We start from the raw sequence: 18734 nt of genomic DNA, 5'->3' as shown, positions 1-18734 counted from the left end.
GTGAGTATGAACACAGAAAGGTTGTACTTACGCGATCCTCTGGAAAACAGAACTCCCCGTTGTCCAGCAGTGTACTGCTCCTGCCATCCTCACGTGCAGAGCCGGTGTATGGGCGTGATGATGTCTGGAGCCATCCATTCACAAGACAGCTAGCATGCTCGGGGGCAAGAGTGGTGGGGACCGGTCTTGCGCTCTGAGGATTGGCAGATTAGGTAAGTATATCTCTGGTCTCCTCACCCTTAGACAAAAACGATCAGTTAGCCCATGCAGTGTGGAATTTAAACCTTGGGGGGGCCCGGGGCAAAGTCCAGGGGACCCTCAACATTGAAATTTAATAATGACAAATAAAAAGTGAAATGAAATGAATGCTAAACAGCATTTGTTTTTTTTAAAAAAAAGAAAATAGTTTGGTTCAGAAGAAGACACGTGTCTGCTTTTTTTTTTTCTTTCTCAATGTTATTGACTGTAAGCATATACATTACACAGGTAATTGGAACTGGCAAGTTATACATCACAGAAGCTATAAGCCTTCATTGCTTTCTTTGCCTTTGAAGTCAGGCTTAGCTGTTCTGTATCTCCTGACACCCACACCAACCTTGTTACAATTTTTTATAGAGGAAGTGTGGAGCACTGAGGGCCTCCTCTGGCAAGGGGCCCAGGACTATTGATCCTTATGCCACCTTATAAATCTGGCATTGAGTGTGCACACTGGGTTTCCCGCATCCAAGTCGCAATAGCAGGAGATTTTGACTAGCTCTCTATGGAGCCGGTTTACATATCTCCGCTGTGGCTTTGGTGTGAATTTGCACAGGAGCCCTGTGCATCTTTTGCATAGTTGCCAACTATCCCGGATTTCCCGGGACATTCCCGGGACTTAGACTCAATTCCCGAATTTGTGGTGTCCCGGGAAATGTCCCGAGAAATCCGGTTCTCGATTACCGCCGCCGCTAGAGGTCCGCCATCTTAAAGAAGTTCAGGAAGACGGCTGGGGGGGGGCTAGACGGAGCTCCTGCGTCGCCGCACACCCTCCGCCTCGCCCCGCCTACCCCCGCCCCGCTGCCAGTCTGTTATGGAAAGGGGCGGGGGTTCTAGCCATGCGGCCGGCGGACACCTCTGAGGTGGGGGGGGCGAACAGCTGTGGGAATCTGATGTAAGGGGGGCTCCACTGGGGACACCTGATGTGAGGGGGGCTCCACTGGGGACACCTGATGTGAGGGGGAGCTCCGCTGGGGACTCCTGATGTGAGGGGGAGCTCCGCTGGGGACACCTGATGTGAGGGGGGGGACACCTGATGTGAGGGGGGGCTCCGCCGGGGACTCCTGGTGTGAGGAGGGGGCTCCGCCGGGGACTCCTGGTGTGAGGAGGGGGCTCCGCCGGGGACTCCTGGTGTGAGGAGGGGGCTCCGCCGGGGACTCCTGGTGTGAGGAGGGGGCTCCGCCGGGGACTCCTGGTGTGAGGGGGGCTCCGCTGGGGACATCTGATGTAAGGGGGGCTCCGCTGGGGGCACCTGATGCAAGGACGGACTCTGCTGGGACATCTGATGCAAGGACAGACGGCTGGTGGCAGGCGACATGGCTAGTGACACGCTCAGGAATCCCACTGATTCTGCATTATGGTGAGTTGAATAATTTCATTTTATATTACAATGTAATAATAGAAATAATGCACTTCAATCATCCTGACACCATAACAACCATGGTGTCGGGATGATTGAAGTGCTAACACCAGGTGTTTGGAGTATCTTTATCTGCTGATTGTTAAACTTTCTAGAATACACATATTTTTATTGTGTAGGATCTGGGGCTGCTGTCCCGTCATTTCCCTCTCCCCCTTTCCCTCTCCATCCCTCATTCATCTCAGACTCTAACCACACCCTCTTGAGCCATGCCCATTTAAGCCATGCCCACTATGTCGTGTAAACCACGCCCATTTTTCGCTGCGGCACCCGCTACGCGCGCCGCACTTGTATATTTTCCTAAACCACGCCTACAAATGAATGCACCGCCCCCTAATTATTGTACGGCTCTGCAAGTGCCACAGCATTGGATTGCGGAAGCGACATCAGATGTCACTTCCGCCCAATGGTCTTAAAGGGGAATTTTTTTTTTTTAATTGCATTTTCGTGTAAATATGAGATCTGAGGTCTTTTTGACCCCAGATCTCACACTTGAGAGGTCCTGTCATGCTTTTTTTCTATTACATCCCTTGTAATAGGAATTAATGTGACCCAAAACATTTTTTTTTTTTAAAAGGACAGTGTAAAAATAAAAAGTTTTTTTTAAAGTGCCTCGTCCCACCGAACTTGCGTGCAGAAGCGAACGCATACGTAAGTCGTGGCCGCATATGAAAACGGTGTTTAAACCACACATGTGAGGTATCGCCATAATCGTAAGAGCGAGAGCAATAATTCTATCCCTAGACCTCTGTAACTCAAAACTGGTAACCTGTAGAAATTTTTAAACGTCGCCTATGGAGATTTTTCAGGGTAAAAGTTTGTCGCCATTCCACGAGCGGGTGCAATTTTGAAGCGTGACATGTTGGGTATCAATTTACTCAGCGTAACATTATCTTTCACAATATAAAAATAAATTGGGCTAACTTTACTGTTGTCCTCTTTTTTAATTCAAAAAAAGTGTATTTTTTCAAAAACAATTGTGCTTGTAAGACCGCTGCGCAAATATGGTGTGACATAAAGTATTGCAACGACCGCCATTTTATTCTCTAGGGTGTCTGAAAAAAATATATAATGTTTGGGGGTTCCAAGTAATTTTCTAGCAAAAAAAATGTATTTTAACTTAACTTACGTTTTAAAAAAATAGGCCTGGTCCTTAAAGCGGTGTTCCACTCACAATTTTTTTTTTTTGTTTTAAACAAAACAAAACAATACAATACAAACACTGTAGCTGATGACTTTTAATAAGAACACTTACCTGTCCAGGGAGCCCACGATGGCACCCCCCCCCCCCAGGCTGATCAGTCCATTGGATCAGGTGCAAGCGCCGCCATTCTAATTAAGGGAAACCAGCAATGGAGCCTTGTGGCTTCACTGCCCGTTTCCTACTGCACATGCGCGAGTCGTGCAGCACTTTGTGAATGGCCAGCTGGTCCCAGAAGACAGCGGGGGGGGAGAGGATATGACGTCCTGTGCCGCGTACAGGATGGATCGGAAGTACAGGCTGTACTTCATAAAAAGGTTAGTTAGAAGAAAAAAAAAAATGTAACTAGCCAAAAACAAGGGGTGGAGAGGTGGTCTTTCATTTAAGACCACCTCTCAAAAGTGGGTGGAACTCCGCTTCAAGTGGTTAAGCACATATATCCAGTTTTCCTCTCTATGTGCTGCTTTTATGCAATGGCAGGTAAATTATCATGTACAGTACATCTAAAAAGCTATAGTTTGCCATAAGTAAAACATGATCAACCTAATGTAAATATATATAATTTTTTTTGTACTTGTACCTGAAAGCAGCCATGTATGGTCAGCACATTGTCAGGCAGTGTAGGGTGTGCTTCCTGTATCCTTATGGCACATGGTTTGTAGTGTGCCCCTCCTCCCAGTGTGCTGTCATTGGACAATGTTCAGGTGATCTGCAGGTGGATGGCTCCTTGGAAATCGCTGTAGTCTGTTATTGCAATGTCTAACACTGACCGCTAGATGGGGCAGTTTCTGCAGGTTTTATCCATACATTTGGCTCAGGCAGCAGATAAAAGTGTGCAGGAAGATTATCTGGATGATGTTAGCTGCAGACATAACACTCTGTGTCCGATCATTGAATACTCACCTCCAGATCAACAGAGCTTGGCTTACAGCTGCTTCTGCAAAAAGAAAGTAAGGAAGAATACAATGTGACAAGTCCCAGTGGGAGTGCTTTGATAAATCAGCCTGTACAGCTTAATGGAAGTCTCTATGAAATGAGATCACAGCTAATGAAGGTGTCATGTGTATTAGGGATCAGTCAGCGCGATCCTCTATGAGAGATTCCAGGCAGAGAGCATGGATCGTGTCCCAAACGAATGAATAAACTTGTTACTCCGGCACCACGACATCGTAGAATGTTTGTAAGCAATCAGCCATTTTATTCCTACCTGCCATCAGTCTCACTGCGGCCTCCTGGCTTTCAGCAGCCGAAATAGCTCAGTTGGGAGAGCGTTAGACTGAAGATCTAAAGGTCCCTGGTTCGATCCCGGGTTTCGGCAAATTACGCAAGCACACATTTTTCTGAAGTAACATGGATTTTTATACACACTAATATTAACCACTTCAGCCCCGGAAGGATTTACCCCCTTCCTGACCAGAGTGTTTTTTGCGATTCAGCACTGCATCACTTTAACTGACAATTAAAGCGGTCGTGCGACATTGTACCCAAACAAAATTTACGTCCTTTTTTTCCCACAAATAGAGCTTTCTTTTGGTAGTATTTGCGGTTTTTATTTTTTATGCTATAAAAAAAAAAAAAAAAAAAAGATCGACAATTTTTAAAAAAAAAACAATATTTTGTACTTTTTGCTATAATAAATATCAACATTTTTTTTAAAAAAGCGAATTTTTTCTCAGTTTAGGCCGATATGTATTCTACATATTTTTGGTAAAAAAAAATCACAATAAGAGTATATTGATTGGTTTGCGCAAAAGTTATAGCGTCTACAAAATAGGGGATATATATATATAGCATTTTTATTTATTTATTTATTTATTTTACTAGTAATGGAGGCGATCTGCGATTTCTATCGTGACTGTAACATTATGGCGGACACATCGGACAATGTTGACACATTTTTGGAACCATTGGCATTAATACAGCGATCAATGCGATTAAAAATGCATTGATTACTGTAAAAATGTCACTGGCAGTGAAGGGGTTAACTGTGTTCCCTGGGAGGTCATTCTAACTGAAGGGGGAGGGACTAACTACAGGAAGTGACAGATCGTAATTTCTAGCACACGATCTGTCACTCCTGTCAGAACAGAACAGGGAAGTGTGTTTACACACACTCGTCCCTGTTCTGTGTCTCCTGCTCATGATCGCTCATGGCCGGCAATCATTGTGACCGTCGGCCACGAGCATCGGCACCCCCACAGTGCAGCGTCGCGCGCGCACCTGCTATCCGGACCCCATGAGTCAATGTACAGCTACGTGGTTTCACGCAGGGGAGCCAACCTGCCGCAGTATAACTGCGGCGGCTGGTCCGGAAGCGGTTAAAATATAACTAAAGGAAATCCTGTTTATTGTTAGTGTTGGATGGAGTGGAGAGGGATTCGAACCCCTGTCGGGTTTTTATTGCTGTCTGCGCCCCCTTTAGGGAGATTCATTCTCTTCAACTGCCAAATCATTTTTTTTTTTCTTTCAGTTTTTAACCTTTTCACTACCAAACTATATTGTTCATTTGTTTCAACCCTTTAACGGTCAAACCAAGTAAACCCTCCCCTCCCCCTACACGCACACATTTGAACCCTTTCACTGCCAAATCATTTTTTTTCCATTTCTTCCTCATATGTTAAATTATAAATAAAGGAAAATATTTTTATTGTTGGTGTTTGATGGAGTGGAGAGCGATTAGAACTCCTGTCAGGTTTTTATTGCTGTCTGTGCCCCCTTTAGGGAGATTCATTCTCTCTATTTACCATTACCAACAAAAGTGAAAGAAAATTCCAGATTTTGGGTTGTCATGGAACAGGAATTAGAGGGGAAATCTTCCAATGGGGACACCCAGGGATGATGTCACTTTGGGAGGATTTCTCTCACTTCTTTTTTGGCTATGGGAAAGGAAGTGAAGGGAAATCCCCCCAATGGGGACACAGATGGCAAATAAAAGCTGGCAGGGGTTATAGTCCCCCCTTACTCTATTGTAAATGAAAAAAAAATGTTTGTCTTTATTTCTATTTTATATTTTATCTGATATGTGGGGGATGGTGGGGACTCAGTATAAAAGAGGGTGCAGCACATTATACATGGGGTGTGGGGGGGGGGGGGGGAGTGAGCGCTCAGTCATTTGAACCCTTGCACTGCTGGAGATTTTTGCTGATTTCTGCTCTCCCAGCATTCCATAGTTTGTGAAATGATGACGGCCCCAGTCACACCTCTGACATACACCTGGATGGCAAACACCCAACAAGCATAGTGCCCCCCATTGATTTCAGTGCATTGCCCTATGCCCCACAAGCTTGACAAAGTAGCTCATGACGCGTTCCACTTTGTTTTATTTTTCTGGGTATTGGGGTGTGGGCAGACACAGTGGGTAGGGGTGGGAGATAGGGTTGCCATTGGAAACAGGTGTCCCATGATTTTGTTCGTGCGATTTGTCAGGTGACAATATTGCCCTGTGATTAGGGTGCCATTGAAAGTAACAGGATCACAAGTGTGTCCTGTGTTTTCCAGCAATTCAAGAATTGCAGTAATTCCACCCACTATCCAGAAGGCCTAGGTGTGAGCACAGCCTAAGGGTCTTCTATCAGTTGCTGGGTTCACCTTCTATAGATTCTGAGGGAACATTTTCTTCCTCAAACATACCACACATTCGCTTCATTCTACCGCTAATATATACTCAGCTTTGACCTTGTATAGCACTTTTCTCTCTGAAGACTCCAAGGATTGGAGATGGCGTTGGTCAGGAATTGAACCCAGGTCAGCTGCTGGGAAGGCAGCTGTGCTCGCCACTGCACCACCAACGCAAGGTAGCATGTCTTTGTAGTGTGGGAGGAAATCGGAGTACCCGGAGGAAAACCCTGCAAGCACAGGGAGGACATGCAAACTCCATGCAGATAGTGTCCTGGTCAGAATCTGAAACAAGGACCCCAGTGCTGCAAGGCTAACCCCCTAAGCCTCTGTGCTGCCCATATGCGGCCTCTGTTCTCTAAAGCCCACCCCCGCAGAGCGGAGTAAATCAGTTCTATCCACTTAAAGCGCTTCCAGAAGAAATCCAAACTTATCCTAAACTAACAAAACTAATATATATATATAACTCCAAAACACACCCAAAGAATAACGCACACCTCCACAACATATACAAACTTATCCTAATCTACAATATATAACACTCCTATAATAAAACACACACAAATAATAAAGAGGGGTACAGTGGTCCCCAAATTAGCAACACAATGGAGCTAAATATTCCATTCACCCTTAGGCCTCATTCACACGGGGGGGTATGAATCCGTACCCCATGGGAGGGGTATGGAATGGGGATCCACAGCTGTTCCCAGCATTCCATGTAGGCAGTCATATTGCTGTCAACTAGGTTGCAGTGGCTGGCTGTACCCAATGTGACATCTGTCTGGGTGCCGGTGCACAGCCCAAACGCACCCAGGGTACGTCCGCGCAACTGCACCCGCATGGATGTCCTTTTTGGGATTAACTTAGCCCCCACACAGGGTACAGATTCATATACCCCGTGTGAGTAAGGCCTTGGACTTCTCCGTGAAGGAGAGCAGAGAAAGCCTAAAGAAAGCTGGAAAGACTCCTCCAGCCTCTGAAGACAAAAAGAGTTCCAACCTCCCCTCATAGCCGGTCCAACACACTCCTCAAAAATATACTGGCCTTCAACCTCCCCTCATAATTGGTCCAACACACGCCTCAAAAACATACCGGCCTCCAACCTCCCCTCATAGCCAGTCCAACACACGCCTCAAAAACATACAGGCCTTCAACCTCCCCTCATAGCCAGACCAACACATGCCTCAAAAACATACCGACCTCCAACCTCCCTTCATAGCCGGTCCAACACATGATTCAAAAACATACAGGTCTCCAACCTCTTCTTATAGCTGGTCCAACACACTCCTCAAAAGCCTACCGGCCTTCAAACTTCACAACATAATCAATTACTTAATGTAGACTGACAATACATCAATCAAACATAATCACCTCTAAAAAAAGTGCCTGAGATGTTGGTGGTAAACAGCCTGCTAGGCCGTGTGGAACCGAACCAAGCCTTCCAAAAGCTGCCTCATATCCAAGAGTTGCCAAATGTAGACATTAAGCTTTAAGGTTAATGAAAAATATCACATTCTAAAGGGAAAGGTAGTACAGGGGTAGGGGGAGTATGGAAGAGGGAGAGAGGGAGGAAAGGAGAGGGGGGAAGGGAGGTGGAGAAAAGAAGGGTGGGAACCCTCATACCCCTTTATTTCCCCCAACCCCCCCCCTTTCTTTTCCTCTATCGCTCCCTTTTCCATACTCCCCCTCCCCCTTGTTCTACCTTTCCCTTTAGAATGTGATATTTTTCATTAACCTTAAAGCTTCTGCAGAAGCTGCAGAAAGGGAAATAGAGGGCTGATGGGAGGATCCTCCGATTGCTGGAGTGGCAGCCGCCACCAGTGTAGCAACCTGTGTTGGTACAGCCGTACCTGGTCCCTGGGAGGTTTCCTCAGACTTTTTGTTGAGCCTTCTTCCAGGAACAGCCAATTGTCTTGTTTGTCCAAATGTAGACATTAAGCTTTAAGGTTAATCAAAAATATCACATTCTAAAGGGAAATGTAGACGGGGGGGGGGGAGTATGGAAGATGGAGAAAGGGAGGAAAGGAGGGGGGGGAGGGAGATTGGAGTAAAGAAGGGGGATGAGGGTTGGGGGGAACCCTCACACCCCTTCCTTTCCCACAACCCCCCCCTCTCTTTTCCTCCCTCTCTCCCTCTTCCATACTCCCCCTCACCTTGTTCTACCCCTCCCTTTAGAATGTGATATATTTGATTAACCTTAAAGCTTAACCTTAAAGCTTCCACAGAAGCTACAGAAAGGGAAATCAAGTCCTGATGGGAAGTCCCTCCAGTTACTGGAGTGGCAGCCACCACCAGTGTATGGACCTCTGTTGGTACAGCTGTACCTGGTCCCTGGGAGGGTTCCTCAGACTTTTTGTTGAGTCTTCGTTTAGGAACAGCCAATTGTCTTGTTTGTCCAACTACATTGATAGTTGGTGATTCAGAAGCTCCAAAAATGAAAATGGAGGGCTGATGGAAGGACCCTCCGGTTACTGGAGTGGCAGCCGCCACCAGTTTAGGAACTTATGTTGGTACAGCCGTACCTGGTCTCTGGGAGGGTTCCTCAGACTTTTTGTTGAGTCTTCTCCTAGGAACAGCCAATTGTCTTGTTTGTCCAGTTACAGTGATAGTTGAGCATTTTGAAGCTTCAAAAACAAAAATGGAGGGCTGATGGGAGGACCATCCAGTTACTGGAGTGGCAGCCGCCACCAGTGTAGGAACCTATGTTGGTACAGCCGTACCTGGTCCCTGGGAGGGTTTCTCAGACTTTCTGTTGAGTCTTCTTCTAGGAACAGCCAATTTTCCTGCGCGTCCAACTATATTGATAGTGATTCAGAAGCTGCAGAAAGGGAAATCGAGTGCTGATGGGAAGTCCATCCAGTGACTGGAGTGGAGTCCCTCCAGTGACTGGAGTGGCAGCCGCCACCAATGTAAGGACCAGTGTTGGTACAGCCGTACCTGGTCCCTGGGAGGGTTCCTCAGACTTTTTGTTGAGTCTTCTTCTAGGAACAGCCAATTGTCTTGTTTGTCCAATTACATTGATAGTTGGTGATTCAGAAGCTCCAAAAATGAAAATGGAGGGCTGATGGGAGGTCCCTCTAGTTACTGGAGTGGCGGCCGCCACTAATGTAGAGACCTGTGTTGGTACAGCCGTACCTGGTCCGTGGGAGGATTCCTTAGACTTTTTGTTGAGTCTTCTTCTAGGAATAGCCACTTGTCTTGCTTGTCCAAATGTAGATATTAAGCTTTCAGGTTAATCAAAAATATCACATTCTAAAGAGAAAGGTAGAACAAGGGGGGGGGGGGTATGGAAGAGTGAGAGAGAGAGGAAAGGAGGGGGGGTTGAAAGAAGGTGGATGAGGGTTGGGGGAACCCCCACACCCCTTCCTTTCCCCCAACCTTCCCCCTCTCTTTTCCTCCCTCTCTCCCTTTTCCATACTCCCCCTCTCCTTGTTCTACCTTTCCCTTTAGAATGTGATATATTTGATTAACCTTAAAGCTTAACCTTAAAGCTTCTACAGAAGCTGCAGAAAGAGAAATAGAGTGGTAGGAAGTCCATTCAGTTACTGGAGTGGCAGCCGCCACCAGTGTAGGAACATGTGTTGATACAGCCATACCTGGTCCCTCAGACTTTTTGTTGAGTCTTCTTCTAGAAACAGCCAATTGTCCTGTGTGTCCAACTATATTGATAGTGATTCAGAAGCTGCAGAAGTCCCTCCAGTTACTGGAGTGGCAGCCGCCACCAGTGTTAGGGACCTGTGTTGGTACAGCCGTACCTAGTCCCTGGGAGGGTTCCTCAGACTTTTTGTTGAGTCTTCTAGGAACAGCCAATTGTCTTGTTTGTCCAGCTACATTGATGGTGATTCAGAAGCTCCAAAAACAAAAATGGAGGCCGGATGGGAGGACCCTCCAGTTACTGGAGTGGCAGCCGCCACCAGTGTAGGAACCTGTGTTAGTACAGCCGTACCTGGTTCCTGCGAGGGTTCCTTAGACTTTTTGTTGAGTCTTCTAGATACAGCCAATTGTCTTGTTTGTCCAACTACATTGATGGTGATTCAGAAGCTCCAAAAATGAAAATGGAGGGCTGATGGGAGGACCCTCTAGTTACTGGAGTGGCGGCCGCCACCAGTGTAGGGACCTGTGTTGGTACAGCCATACCTGGTCCCTGGGAGGGTTCCTTAGACTTTTTGTTGAGTCTTCTTTTAGGAATAGCCAATTGTCTTGCTTGTCCAAAGCTAGATATTAAGCTTTAAGGTTAATCAAAAATATCATATTCTAAAGGGAAAGGTAGAACAAGGGGGGGTATGGAAGAGTGAGAGAGGGAGGAAAGGGGGAGGGAGGTTGGAGGAGAGAAAGGAAGTGAGGGTTGGAGGGAACCCCCACACCCCTTTTTTCCCCCCGACCTCCCCTCCCCCCACCTCCTTTCCTCCCTCTCTCCCTCTTCCATAACTCCTCCACCTCCTTGTTCTACCTTTCCCTTTAGAATGTGATATTTTTGATTAACCTTAAAGCTTAACATTAAAGCTTCTGCAGTAGCTGCAGAAAGGGAAATAGAGGGCTGATGGGAAAACCCTCCGGTTAATGGAGTGGCAGCCGCAACCAGTGTAGGAACCTGTGTTAATACAGCCGTACCCGGTTCCTGGGAGGGTTCCTCAGATATTTTGTTGAGTTTTCTTCTAGGAACAGCCAACTGTCTTGTTTGTTCAGATGTAGACATTAAGCTTTAAGGTTAATCAAAAATATCACATTCTAAACGGAAAGATAGAACAAGGCGGAGGGGGTGTATGGAAGAGGGAGAGAGGGAGGAAAGGAGGGGGGGAGGTTGAAAGAAAGAAGGGGGATGAGGGTTCCTTTCCCCCAACCTCCCCCCTCTCTTTTCCTCCCTCTTTCCCTCTTCCATACTCCCCCTCCCCTTGTTCTACCTTTCCCTTTAGAATGTGATATATTAGCTTAACCTTAAAGCTTCTACAGAAGCTGCAGAAAGAGAAATAGAGTGGTAGGAAGTCCATTCAGTTACTGGAGTGGCAGCCGCCACCAGTGTAGGAACATGTGTTGATACAGCCATACCTGGTCCCTCAGACTTTTTGTTGAGTCTTCTAGGAACAGCCAATTGTCCTGTGTGTCCAACTATATTGATAGTGATTCAGAAGCTGCAGAAGTCCCTCCAGTTACTGGAGTGGCAGCCGCCACCAGTGTAGGAACCTGTGTTGGTACAGCCATACCTAGTCCCTGGGAGGGTTCCTCAGACCTTTTGTTTAGTCTTCTTCTAGGAACAGCCAATTGTCTTGTCTGTCCAGCTACAATGATAGTTGGCGATTCATAATCTCCAAAAACGAAAATGGAGGGCTGATGGGAGGACCCTTCGGTTACTGGAGTGGCAGCCGCCACCAGTGTTAGGGACCTGTGTTGGTACAGCCGTACCTAGTCCCTGGGAGGGTTCCTCAGACTTTTTGTTGAGTCTTCTAGGAACAGCCAATTGTCTTGTTTGTCCAGCTACATCGATGGTGATTCAGAAGCTCCAAAAACAAAAATGGAGGCCTGATGGGAGGACCCTCCAGTTACTGGAGTGGCAGCCGTCACCAGTGTAAGGACCTGTGTTGGTACAGCTGTACCTGGTCCCTGTGAGGGTTCCTCAGACTTTTTGTTGAGTCTTCTTCTAGGAACAGCCAATTGTCTTGTTTGTCCAACTGCATTGATAGTTGGTGATTTAGAAGCTCTAAAAATGAAAATGGAGGGCTGATGGCAAGAACCTACGATTACTGGAGTGGCAGCCACCAACAGTGTAGGGCCCTGTGTTGGTACAGCCGTACCTGGTCCCTGGGAGGGTTCCTCAGACTTTTGGTTGAATCTTCTAGGAAAAAGCCAATTGTCTTGTTTGTCCAACTACATTGATAGTTTGTGATTCAGAAGCTGCTGATGAGAATCTTTCAAGAGATTGATTGGATTCCAGTGATGGCTTGAATTGAAGATTCCCTGCCTCATATTCACTAGCAAATCATCCTCTAATCCCTCCTCCTCATCACCTAGTTTAAATTTTCTTCCAACATTTTGGCCATCTTCAATCCCAAAAAAGCTGCACCCCTCCCATTTAAGTGCAATCTGTCACTACTATAAAGATGGTAACCGCCTGAGAAGTCAGCCCAGTTTGCCATGAAGCCAAACACCTCCTTCCTGCACCAGTTCCTCAGCCACTTGTTAAGTACCCTAAGCTCCTGTTGCCTCTTTCAGCAGTATTTCTGAAAATATTGCCTTGGGTGACCTTTTCTTTAATATAGCCCCTAAGTCCCGAAAATCATTTTGTAGGGTGCTCCATCTTTCTCTAACTTTGTCATTGGTACCGATATATACCATGACAGCTGGGTCCTCTCCAGCACTATCCAACAATCTGCCAATGCAATCTGCAATGTCCTGAACCCGAGCGCCAGGTAAACAACATACTGTTTGGTGATAACGATCTTTGTGACAGATTGCCCTCTGTATTTTTCCAATAACTGAATCCCCTACCACTAGTATGTGCCTATCCTTTCTTGTAACCTTACTCCCATCTTCTTCACATGCTGATGGAGTCTCTGTGTGAATGTCACATGCTGGTGGAGTCTCTGTGTGAACGTCACATGCTGGTGGAGTCTCTGTGTGAATGTCACATGCTGGTGGTGTCTCGGTGTGAACGTCACATGCTGGTGAATTTTTTACGTGCATGTCACATTCTAGAGGAGTCTCATTATGAATGTCACATTCTGGAGGAGACTCATTGTGATCGTGAAATTCTGGAGTAGTCTCATTGTGAACATCACATTCTGGAGGCATCTCATTATAAACATCACATTCTGGAGTAGTCTCATTGTGAACGTCACATTCTGCCAGAGTCTCAGTGGTAATGCCACAATCTGCTGGAGTCTTAGTGGGAAAGTTACATTCTGCCCGATTCATTGCATGCTGGAGGAGTCTGGATGTGAATGACACGTGATTGATTTAACATTTTTTCCAACTTTTTGGTTATTATCTTTCCCAACAGAGCTGCACCCTTCTCATTTAAGTGCAATTCATCCCTGCTGTAGAGCAAGTAACCAATTGAAAAGTCAGTCCAGGTCTCCATGAAGCCAAACCCCTCCTTTTCTGCACCAGTTCTTCAGCCACTTGCTAAGCTCCCTAAGCTCCTGCTGCCTCCTTGGTGTGGCTCGAGGTACAGGCAGTATTTCTGAAAATGCTGCCTTGGAGGTCCTTTTCTTCAATATAGCCCCTAAGTCCCTGAAATCATTTTGTAGGGTGCTCCATTTTCTTCTAATGTTGCTGTTGGTTCCAATATGTACCATGACAGTTGGGTCCTCCCCAGCCCCATCCAACAATCCATCCGATCTGCAATGTCCTGAACTCCTGCAGCCGGGAAACAATATACTGTTCGTCGATCGTGGTCATTCTGACAGATTGCCCTCTCTGTACCTCCTAATAACAGAATCCCCTGCCACCAGGATCTGCCTATCCTTTTCTTTAAGCTTGCCCTCATCTTCATGGGAGGAGATATGCAAATGGCTGCCCTGGTATTTTGATGGGTTCTCAACATGAACATCACATTGAGCTGCAGTCTCAACATGAATGTGACATTCAGGTGGTGTCTAAATGTGAACATCACATGTTGGTCGAGTCTCCGTGTGAACATCGCATGTTGGTGGATTATCTGTGTGAACGTCACATGCTGTTGGAGTCTCCACATGAACTACACATGCTGGTGGAGTATCCGTGTGAACGTCACATGCTGGTAGAGTCACCGTGTGAACTACACATGCTGGTGGAGTCACCGTGTGAACTACACATGCTGGTGGAGTCACCGTGTGAACTACACATGCTGGTGGAGTCACCGTGTGAACATCACATGCTGGTGGTGTCTCCGTGTGAACGTCACATGCTGGTGGTGTCTCCGTGTAAACATCACATACTGGTGGAGACTCCTCGTGAACGTCACATGCAAGTGGATTCTCAATGTAACGTTCATATTCTGTCTCGCTCACTGGGGTAATTCTGCCTTGTGAGCTGTGTCTGCAGTAAGTACTGCATACATCTGCAATAAAAAAGAAGAATCAGATTTAGCACCTTCACATTTTATTTATATATATATATATATATATATATATATATATATATATATATATACATATATATAATCTGTATACAACATCAAATTATGGAGGGAAAAGTTCAAAATTCCAGTGCAAGGGACAATAAATAATCCCAACATGACAGGAATGACTAATGTTGGCCTTCATATAAAAAATTTGGTTGCCTGGCAGTTATGCCAACCCACTAAAATTAATTGAGTAAAAAAGGGGACTGATTCTTCACTTTCGGGTGAGGTGGTGTAATCTGCAGTGCTTCTGTTTCTTATAATTAAACATCCGGCCTCTTTTATTGTAATCCCTTGAATTGTTACAGTGGATTGATATAGAAAAAGCCGGGACCAGGAACCGCTGCATTGCAGATTACTCTATCGCACCCCAAAGTGAAGAAATAGGGGTGACCCCTCATCATTGTTCGTGGCAATCCCTATACATGTGTACATATGGGGGGGTGGCCCCTCACCAATGGTCGTGGCATTCCCTATACATGTGTACATATGAGGGGGTGACCCCTGATCAATGGGAAAGAAGGATCCAATAAAAGGGTTTCAGTTATCTTGTATCTATCAATAGTTTTCAAAGAATTTTAGAACAGATATGTTCAATGAATATCCATGAGGGTCTGAGCACTATACAGAGGGGCACACAACATGAACATAAAACTCACCATGTATATAGAATGTAATCAAGCTAATGCACACTACTAAAGGGTCCAAAACCTGATGTAAGAGGTGCCAACACCAGCGGTGGCAATTGATGGCAGGAAGAGCACAATGGGGCCGGTGGAAATACTAGAAATGTCAAAATAAAAGGGGATATATTATATATATATATGTATGGAGGAAAGAAATATAACAAGGATACATAAAGGCCTCAATCAATTAGATATACAGGTTAGGTTTACCTTAAATGTCATTCAAATGCTCCTTCCACAGAATGTAGAGGGTAGCAACAGACCAATCCGGAACTATTTCTTCCAAAGTGATGAAGGAACAATGTCATGAAGCCATGATGAATGCGGACACAATAAATCAATAGCTACCCCCAGGCCACCTACAGTGTCCCATCTGATAACAAATAGAGATCATGCACCCATCAGCAAGACCAACATGCACATAAGTAGGGCCTGAAGATCAAACCTACCAAGTGTATCCTCAAAACTCACCGCATCGGCCACCTCCCACTCCATGGCCGGCTCTGTGTCTTTGTCTATGTCTTTGCTGTTTTGATAGCCGAGATGTACTCCCCTCATGTCACTGCCTTAAAGGCATCCCAAACAATATGAGGGTCCGCAGTATCAGCATTGGAGGACCAATATAACTGTATGCTTCTGTTAGCTGAGCCAAAACTGATTCATTTTGTAGCCATCCGGATGAGAGTCGCCAACTTCCCCCCCTCATGCCCGAGACAAAAGTCAGCGTAACAGCAAGGAGGTTATGGTCAGTCAGACCTCCAGCCAAATATGCCACATCTTTCATGTAAGGGAGCAAGAGAGAATTCCCGAAGGCCAGATCGATTCTTGCAGAGGACCTGTGGGCCGTTGACACATGCGAAAAGCATCTGTCAAATGGGTGCTTCCAGTGTCACAGTTCCTTAAGATCTGCAGCCGACTTCCATTCATTCAGATCAGTGGAGCCCCCCCTGGCTGGATTTGAGGTGTCCAACGCTGCATCAAGAACAGCATTGAAATCCCCCAATAGAACCATAGGAAGTTGAGCAAAAGGGGCCAATTTGGCCATGAGATCATATAACATTTTGACCTGAAAGAGAGGAGGCATATAAATATTCACCATCACGATAGTTTTATGACATATATCTATGACAACCGCCACATATCTGCCTCCTGGGTCAGAAAACACCTGATGGATTGTACATGGTATGGTTCTACTAATGAGAATCGAGACTCCTCTCGCAAAAGTGGAGTATGTGGAATGAACAGCTTTTTGGATCTATGGTTTTCGTAAGGAAAGGATCCTGCTGCCATCCAGGTGTGTCGCTTGCAAGAAAATATGTGGTCGGGTCTGTTTGAGATATTGGAATATCGAGGCCCTCTTGAGTTTGGGATTGAGGCCACGAACATTCCAAGAACCAATTTTAATATCATCCGCCATTATACTTAGTACTGTTAGACATTAACCAAATTATTATCTGTGACAGGGAGTGAACCCCTGAAATAATGCATATCAGGTCCGTTATGAAGACATATTGGAAACACAAAACCCCAAGCCGAGCTGTGGTTCTAGAGCAACCCACCCTTGCTTTTATGCCAAAAACGAACAAACCCAGTCATATAGCTTTATCCCTAAACAAAAAAACAAAAAAATTGCGGTGAATTCACGCCGCAGCAATTGAAAGTTCGGCAGATCTTTTAGTAATCCCATGATTCCTCCATATGCTCCAATGGAGGGTGTTGGAGCGGGATATAGCTTTAGAAAGTAGTTGCATATATGTCATCCTCATAAGGGGTGCAAACAGAGAAATGAGATGTAAATAAGAAAAAAATGACCCTGCAATATAGGAGGAAAGGGCCTTCAGCTCATATAGTTAAGAGCCTGTACTTTCAAAACCAGTTCTGTGGAGGTCAATTAGGACTGTAAACACTCACAGTAAGGATAGCAGGTCATAAGTGACATCCAAACTCTCAGACACCTCACCATCCTTCAATCTCCCCCAAGGAACAAAATTTGGCAGGAGGAGAGATCATCCCTCTAATTTTAACCCTTCAGGGGTAGGAGGAACAAACTCCCCATATCATTCTTGACCACAGGACTGATAAAGTTATAACCTTGAAACTCGATGATTATAAGCAGAACAGGAGAGAGTCATACAATAAACATTCCAGCTTCGATCGCAGGGCAGAACGTTGAAAGTAGGGCATTAGAATTCTTTATCTAGCCAGTCACAGGCGTCTTCCGGGTGCTCAAAGAATTTCACCGATCCTTTGCGCTGAATTCTGAGTTTGCTGGGATACATCATACTATATTTCACCTCCTTCTCCCCCAGGGGCCTTTGGACCTCATTGAACGACCTTCATTTTTGTTGCGTAGCAGCCGAGAAATCTGGAAACAGCATTATCCTTGTATTTTCAAGCCGCAGCTCTTGCTGTTTCCTGGCCTGGGTCAGGATCATGTCTCGGTCGCGAAGGTTCAAAAATCGGTCTAGAAACGGCCGAGGGAAAGCACCCGGAGGTTTACTGCCAGTAGGGACCCTGTGAGCCCGCTCGACCACATAGGTAGGAGGCATATCATGTATGGACAGCAACTGCTTGAAAAACTGTTCAGAAAACTGAGCGGGCCTATCTCCTTCAGCCCCCTCCGGGAGCCCGACCACCCGGATGTTGTTTCTCCTCTGGCGGTCTTCTGCATCTATAGCTTTGTGTTGCAGGGACCTAACTTGATCCCTGAGTTCAGCTAGCTGGGCTCCATGGTCATGAGAGGTGTCCTCTATATCAGATACCCGTGTTTCCACTGTAGTCAGGCGACCCCTGATCTTATGTAAATTGTGCCTGATCAGGTTACATTCAGATGAGAGATGATCTATGTGGCCCATAAGTTCTGCTTTGCTGGCACTGATGGCTTCCAGGATCGGCCGTGTTATTGCCTCAGTATCCACTGCAGGAGCCTGATCTGGAACTGCATTAGCTCCCTTCACCTGCTTAGTTTGTGCCATCTTAGCAGCCCCTGTCCTGGCACGCTGTTCCTTCGGTGGGGAAGACAAGATGGCGGGGGCCAGGAGCCGTGTCCTTGATGGCGTGGGTCTGCCGCTGTTCCGAGAGAGCCTTAGCTGACTTCTTGGATGCTGATGAAGGCATCGTCAGATTCCGTACACACTCCTCTGTCCTGTAGTAAAATTCGAGACCGGGATATCCACTCTAAAGTCACAGATATTGATCAGGAGTAACGGAGCTGTGTAAGGAGGAATGCTGCCTCGATCACATCCGACCGGAAATCTCTTGGCATATCTTTTTAAACTCACTGTTATAATGAAGATTGAAATCTTCAGTTTCTCCTCTCGGTCGCGGCCAAGCACTTCATTTCCTGGTCTGCAATGCCTCCTGGGAGATGTTTGCCATCAATCCCAGGAGGCAATAGGCATAGCTGTGCTGTAGCATCGTGTTATTTCAAAACTGCAAATGACGCGATGCAAGGCGGTG

At 46.1% G+C, this 18734-nt stretch overlaps 1 non-coding gene across 1 annotated transcript; it reads left to right on the top strand.

Annotated features, from left to right (window-relative positions):
* Positions 1 to 4121: 4121 nt before the first annotated feature.
* Positions 4122 to 4194, top strand: TRNAF-GAA (transfer RNA phenylalanine (anticodon GAA)). The gene has a single exon. It is a non-coding gene; the product is annotated as a tRNA-Phe (tRNA).
* The last annotated feature ends 14540 nt before the right edge of the window (positions 4195 to 18734 follow it).

The sequence above is a fragment of the Aquarana catesbeiana genome, linkage group LG02 (assembly GCF_042186555.1).
Source record: "Aquarana catesbeiana isolate 2022-GZ linkage group LG02, ASM4218655v1, whole genome shotgun sequence".
Classification (NCBI taxonomy): Eukaryota; Metazoa; Chordata; class Amphibia; order Anura; family Ranidae; genus Aquarana; species Aquarana catesbeiana.
This window is presented reverse-complemented; position numbering and strand designations above follow the sequence as displayed.